The sequence below is a fragment of the Macrobrachium rosenbergii genome, chromosome 10, assembly GCF_040412425.1.
Source record: "Macrobrachium rosenbergii isolate ZJJX-2024 chromosome 10, ASM4041242v1, whole genome shotgun sequence".
Classification (NCBI taxonomy): domain Eukaryota; kingdom Metazoa; phylum Arthropoda; class Malacostraca; order Decapoda; family Palaemonidae; genus Macrobrachium; species Macrobrachium rosenbergii.
Window position 1 is genome coordinate 1,360,943 of NC_089750.1, and position 7,359 is coordinate 1,368,301.

General features: G+C 36.1%; 1 long non-coding RNA gene across 1 annotated transcript; it reads left to right on the forward strand.

The window, feature by feature from the left end:
* Positions 1-530: 530 nt before the first annotated feature.
* Positions 531-5,061, forward strand: LOC136842397 (uncharacterized). The gene is made up of 2 exons (XR_010854196.1): positions 531-1,464; positions 4,837-5,061. It is a non-coding gene; the product is annotated as an uncharacterized lncRNA (long non-coding RNA).
* The last annotated feature ends 2,298 nt before the right edge of the window (positions 5,062-7,359 follow it).

A 7,359-nucleotide genomic window follows, 5' to 3' on the forward strand; every position in this document is an offset into this window, starting at 1 on the left:
TCAATAGCGACAGTTTCCTCTTTAGTGTCATTTATGTTCAGTCACAATTTCCTCACGGTTTTATCGCTCATATACCCAATTATGTACCGTGTTAGACTTAAAATAGAATATTACGACCTTTGGAGAGTAGAAAATATTACACAAGTAAAATGTGCGCCGAAGTTTCTTCGGCGCAATCGAGTTTTCTGTACAGCTGCTACACCGTATAATCAAGGCCACCGAAAATAAACCTATCTTTCGGTGGTCTCGGTATAATGCTGTATGAGCCGCGACACATGAAACTTCAACCACGGCTAGTTGGTGTTCTATCCTATACCGTTGCCAGAAGCACGATTATGGCTAACTTTAATCTTAAATAAAATAAAAACTACAAGGCTAGAGGGCTGCAATTTCGTATGTTTGATGTTTGGAGCGTGGTTGATCAACATACTGATTTGCAACTCTCTAGCCTCAGTAGTTTTTAAGATGTGAGGGCTGACAGAAAAAGTGCGGACAGAAAAAGTGACAGAAAAAAAGTGTGGACAGGACGGATAGACAAAGCCGAGACAGTAGTTTTCTGTAACAGAAAACTAAAATTACTATTTCGGATTATATTCCACACAATTTGTATATTTTTTATTGTTAACAGTGAGTTATTTTTTCAATAGATGGCGTTGGTAATCCACTGTAGATAGAAACGATAAAAAACAAACTTTTAAGGATATTTGTAAATACAAGTATTTTTTTTTATTGCTACTGAAGTGTGAATTCTGGTAATTCCAAAATATCACGACTTTTGGAGAGAATAGCATTTTTTTTTAAATATTGAATTATGTTTTCAATAGTTCGCGTAGTTAATCCCGAGAAGAGAAAATCAATAAAAAAATATATACTTTGAAAGACATTTGTAAATACAAGCATTTTTTGGTTGAGTCTTCTGAATATACAAATATCCACTATTGTAAATATTGAATTATGTTTCAATAGGTGGTGTTGATCCAGTACAGATAAAGGCATTAAAAAAACTATACTTCTAAAGATATTTGTAAATACTCAAGTTCCTTTTCGGCTTTAGATTCTTGTGAATATACAAAGATCTACTAAATTGCGAATTCTGGTAACTCCTGGTAACTAGATTCAGGAAGACGGGAGCCTTCCTGTGAAAAGCCACTAGCTTCGTTGTCCTTGCTTAGTGACGTCACAAAGAAAATTTTCTTCAGACAGAGCCGGTTGCAGCCGAAGACTGAGTGGGCATCGGAGTGGGGTACCTTTGCTTGCAAAGTGCTTGTGGTGTTGAATTTAGTTTTCTCCGAAGAGTTGATTACTGCAGTAGTGCTTGTTAACTGTTTCGATATCCGCGTGCACTGGGGTTCAGTCCTGCTGACTTGCTTGTGAACAAAATCGTTGAATGTGTCTTTTGCTTTCAATCTGACCAAGATCTGGGCAAGCAAGAGCTGGTTATAAGACGACAGAATGTGAGTTCTGGTGAGTGTTAAGAGTTCCTTCTTAACTGTATTTTTCATATTTTGAAGTGGCTGTGACTTTAAATAAATTTTTAGTTTTAGATTTGTTTGAAGGTCATGTAACGTTACAGGGTTTTTTAATTTTAAATTTTGTTGGAAGTCCATGTAACGGTAAATTTGTTTTAATGTTTAAAAGTCCATGGAACGTTAAGTGATTTTTTTGTTTCCAAATTTGTTTGTAGTTTCAAATGTTTGAAGTCCATGACTTTAAATGAAGTTTTCAAATTTGTTTGAAGTCCATGTAACGTTAAGCGTTTTAATTATTGGGCGATTATTTAACGTTAAGTGGTATTTGTTTTTAATTATTTGGAGATTTAAAGTCAATGTAACGTTAAATTTAGTCTTAAATTGATGTTTGAAGTCCATGTAACGTAAATGATTTTTTCACATTGTTTGAAGTTCATGTAACGATGATTTTTAGTTTTAACGAAGTCCATGTTACGTTAAGTGAGTTTTTAGTTTTGAAATATTTTGTGTTGGAAGTCTATGTAACGCTAAATGATTTTTTTGGTTTAGATTGTTTGAAGCCCATGTGAGTTTTTTCTATAGTCTATATAACTTTAAGTGAAGTTTGTTTCAAAATCTGGTGTAGTCAATGTGACGTTGAATGGTTTTGGTTTTGAATTTGGTGATTGAAGTCCATGTAGCGTTAAGTGGTGTTTTGACTATCAAATAATTTGGTGATTGAAGTTCACGTAACGTTAAATTGTTTTTGGGTTTTGAATTTTGGTGTTTTGAAGTCCAAAGAATTTGGAGTTTAATATTTAAAGTCCATGTGACGTTGATTTTTTAGGTTTAAAATTAAATTGCCCTTATTTGCGTATTCACGGGGATATGTCTTTTGAAGAATTTTTTAATTTTTCATTTTTGTATTGTGTATTTTATTTTATTAAAACTTAGTGATATTTCACTTTCCATGTTGGCATAATTGTTGTGCCGTTTTTGCGAATTAATATCTAGATTGCATCCTTATTTTTGTGCATATTTTTTTTTCTTCAAAAACCTCAGTAAAACATATTCGCGAATATATTTAATTTTTATTGTATTTGGTCTAAGTTTTTCAGTAGTTCAGCATAAGAAAACATAACTGCTAAATAGCTTTAGATTTTATCCATATTTTTTAGTCTTGTATAGCTTAATGCCTAATTTCCCATAGATTAATATAACTAGTATAGAATATCCCCCGTTTATATTTAAAGCTCAATATAATTTAGTATAACTAGTAAAAAATATCCCCCATTTATAGTTATAATTATAGCTTAATGTAAAGTATAAAGTACCTTAATTGTATTTAATTTTTCATAAAGATTAAATGAAAATTTAAAGTAAACGTTTTTAGTCCCCATTGATAACTTAATTTTCCCTTAATGCATTGCCTATGAGGAAAATTTTCTTAGTTAATTGCAATCTCGCTCTTAAATTTCTTTGGTTTTATTGTTATGGTAATTTGATTTCACTTTAATCAAATACCAATTTTTTTTTACCTCCACCCCTTGAGGGGGGGCCCCTGAAGGGGTGGGGGTCACCCCTTTAGGGGCCGCCCCTGAAGAGGTGGAGGTACTCCAATGGATTGCACAGTAGGCGTTTGAAGCCTACTGTGCAGTTCATTGGAGGTTTCTACTAATTCTGACTTCCTTTTCAGGTGGGAATCTTAGAATGGAAGTTAGGTCAGGTGAAAGATGGGTGTAGGTGCAAGAATAAGAGTGGCTGTTTGCGTCATGGCTGTTTGCGTCATGGCTGTTTGCGTCATGGCTGTTTGCGTCATGGCTGTTTGCGTCATGGCTGTTTGCGTCATGGCTGTTTGCGTCAGGTGGGAATTTAGAATGGAAGCTAGGCCCAGGTGAAAGATGGGTGTAGGTGCAAGAAAGTGGCTGTTTGCGTCATGGCTGTTTGCGTCATGGCTGTTTGCGTCATGGCTGTTTGCGTCATGGCTGTTTGCGTCATGGCTGTTTGCGTCATGGCTGTTTGCGTCATGGCTGTGCTGAGAAGCTGCAGAATCTGGTGAAAGTATGAAGTAAAAAGCTGAAAAGTTTTTGATCAGTTGAGGATAACTGGAACCCTGGTAACTGGAGAAATGTTTGTGATGTATATTTGGTGGTAGACTGGTTAGTTCTCAACTGGTGCTTGAGTGAAGACAGTGGACGACTGTAAAGTAAGACTTCACATACGATGCTTGAAAAGTAAGCATGCAGGTTTGTAAGAGGAAGACTGTAATGAAGCCAAATCTGGTTTGCATGGTGGATTGATAAGCTAATTCTCCTTTATGGAAGTAAAGTTTGAATGATGAGTGAAGTACTAGTTAAAATTTGGTGGCATTGGTGCTGAAGTGTTGTGGTTAGTAAGCAGGGATAAAAGGATGGAAAGTATAAAAGCATCGACGATATTGAAGCAAAAATGTGGTTTAAATTGTTAAAGTATAGGTCAGTATGTGAGAAGGATGGTGGATGTTTAGGTACAAAGTTAGCCAAAATAGTTTCTAGAGGTGAGAGGATGTCTAGTGTTTAAATTGAAGTCTTAATATTTAAAGCGTTTATTTTTGCTTCCTGTTCCTAATAAGTTAGAAAATAAGATTTTCCTGATTAATCGATGTTCACAAACATTTATTTTTCCCGCTGACAGACTAGTTTTTGTTAGCACAAGGGTGGGGATTCTTAGGTAGGCCCGCGTTTTTTTGTGGATGGAATTACTAAGCTCGGATAACTATAGGCAATTTAACTAACCTCACCTGACTAAAATGGTATTTAAATATAAACATGTCTAACAAACTGAAAACATCCTAACCTAATAGTTTGTAAAGTCAAAATACCCTAACTCGGCCGGGGATTGCCTCTCCAATGACTCCCTTCACTTACATAATACAGCCTAACCTAACCTAATCTTACCTACATGGGCCTTAATATTGCCATTGGATTTGATCTTTGTGGAATTCCCTTAAACTTATTTTAGTTTACTTTTGTTTCAACAAATTTTATTTTTTTATTCAACTTTGCATTGGTTTTAATTATTCATTGTTTTTAGTGTTTATATATTTTAATGTTTATATTTTAATTTTTATTAAAGTACAAAAGGTACAGGGTAGGTGGCCCGTGGAAAGTGCTGCTAATTGTGGTACAAAATTGCTAATTTTTTAATATTTACAATCTTTGTAAACAAACACAAGCCCATTGCTGTCAGTCTACTCTTTTCAGATTTTCCCCCCTTAGAGAAAATTACAGTTGAAATGGGGGATTTTCATTAAAGTTCTGTTTTTGCTACTTTATACCTTATTGGTTCAATTTCACCTTCAAATTCTCTTTTTGTGAATGGGTTCATAGTACGTTAACGCTATTTACAGGTTCGGTGGTCGTGACTGGATAATACAGTTAATGGGGCAGAAGTATTAGGCTGAATGAGGAACTAAAATTAAGATTCCATACATCTGTTGGACTTGCTGGAAGATGGTACTTGATGCCCCAAAGATCTGAAAGTTTGATAGTTTAAGGCAGAGGTTAAACTACAGGATAACCAAGCTACATGATGCACCTTTGATATGCTGTAAAATAAAATAAACACAAATCCATTCAGTTTTATTTTGACTCTCATAAACTCTGTTCTTATGGTTAGCATATGGAAGCTTAAAGAAGCTGGTTTATTGAAATGGAAAACCATTTAAGAGTTCTCTAAAACTGCATTCTATTTATAGTGGTACTGGAATTTTAACTTCCTGTTCAATTTTTAAACTTTCCAAGCTTAACACTGCCTAAAAGTTATTTATGGACTGTTTAAATTTATATTAATGCTGAATGTCACATAATGTAATGTCTTTGATTTAAAGTTCAATTTTTAAACTCAAGCTTATTTATGGACTTTATATTAATAACGGTGAATCAATAATCACAATCAATAATCACAATGTAATATCCTTTTTCAATTGAATTCTTGTAATGAAATTGCTGCATGAAACTTCTTGGCAAAGAGTGGCCGTTGGCAAAGAGTGGCCGTTGGCAAAGAGTGGCCGTTGGCAAAGAGTGGCCGTTGGCAAAGAGTGGCCGTTGGCAAAGAGTGGCCGTTGGCAAAGAGTGGCCGTTGGCAAAGAGTGGCCGTTGGCAAAGTGGCCATATTCGTAGTAAACTACTAGATGGGTCAGTAGTCTCATTCTGTCTAGGTGTGGTGTTACCCATTACTGCTGTAGCTGGAGTTGGTCAGCTGATATTTTTCCTTCAAAGGTGTTTTTATCGACAACCAGATAAAGATTATGCTATGAAAAAGGCAATAATGCATGGAAGGCCTCAGTTCATTAAAATTTATACATTGCAAACAAAATGGTTTTTCTGCGCTTTTAAGTATTCAGTTGAAAGTAACCCAACTGAATTGAATGTAGAATTTAGGCCGAAGGCAAGGACTGGGCCCTATGAGGTCATGCAAGGACGGAAATGACAGAAAAGGTTTGAAAGGTGTGACAGGAGGAAAACCTCAAGCTAGTTGCCCTATGAATCAACTGCTAGGCGGGGTTGGAAAGTAAGATGGAAGAGAATATGGAAGTACGTACAGTAAAAGGAACGAAAGGGGGTTGCAGCAAAGAACCTTCAGCAATGCCTAGGGTGCACAGCATGAGATGCACTGACGGCACTGCCCTGCCAAGGAAGAATTTAGTGATTCCTTACATTGCTTAGTATTCACGCAACCTAGTTTCAAGGTTGGTTGAAGGGTTGAGCAGTTGCGTAATTTAGCTGTGAATGAGTTAGTAATTATGAACTAAACTATTATCGGCAAGAAAAAAAATGCTCCGAAAAAGTAACATAACGCAAATCCCTAATGAACCCTCAAGAACACAATTCTGCCATAAAATGGAAAACTGCAGTATTTGTGGAATTTCGAAACAGATATGCCACATATTGGGCTCGTCCAGCGGAAAATACGGAAGTTACTGCAGTTTGAGAATGATTCTTCAGTGCTTTCCACAAGTATTTAGGGGGTCCCATTTTGCACTCTGTAAAATTAGTAAGGCAAACGGTAAACGCAGTATCTACCGTTTTCCTTAATTTCGTATATTTGCAGATATGCAGCCTTCCATATTAGGGCAGAATTGTTCTGACGTATTTTAAAAGGTGATCCAGACATCGGTGTAACCCTAGGTCCCTAACCTCCATATGCTACTATGAACTTTTGTCACCTGCGAAAACAATTTCCTTAGAACCGAGTGGATTTTGTAAGTGACCTAGTCCGATATGTAGCAAGGACTTTACATATAATAAGGCGTAAGATAATTCACAGGGCTATTAATAGTATACTGTAAAGTTAGTGAGCGGGCTGCTTTGCGAAGTGACTCCCAAATAGTAATGTGAATAAGATCTGTTCATTTTCCATTGGAACCCAAGTGAGACTGCTGGTTTTGTTATTCACGGAGAGAGGATCATGCAATATAGCTTTTTCTCGTTAAGTTGCAAGAGAATCATACAAATCATGCAATATAATTTGTACCGTTTTTATAACTTTATATTTTTCATTATCTTAGTGGAGAGAGGGAACGGATTATAACTGAACCGTTTTCATAGTGTTATTGCCGTTCCACTTACCTGAGAGAGAGAGAGAGAGAGAATTGTGCAATTTAACTACTGTACATTTCTCGTTACGTTAAAGAGAAAATTTGCAATATAACTACCGTTTTTACAACATCGTTTTCCATTACCATAGTAGAGAGAGAGAGAGAGAGAGAGAGATTATTCCTTTCCCTAAGAGAGAGAGAGAGAGAGAGAGAGAGAGAGAGAGAGAGAGAGAGTGTGTGTGTGTGTGTGTGTTCCTGGACAACCATTGCCCCGGATATTGGATCGCACTAGAAAGTCCTTGCAGCTAAATAAAAAATGTTGTCTTGAGAACT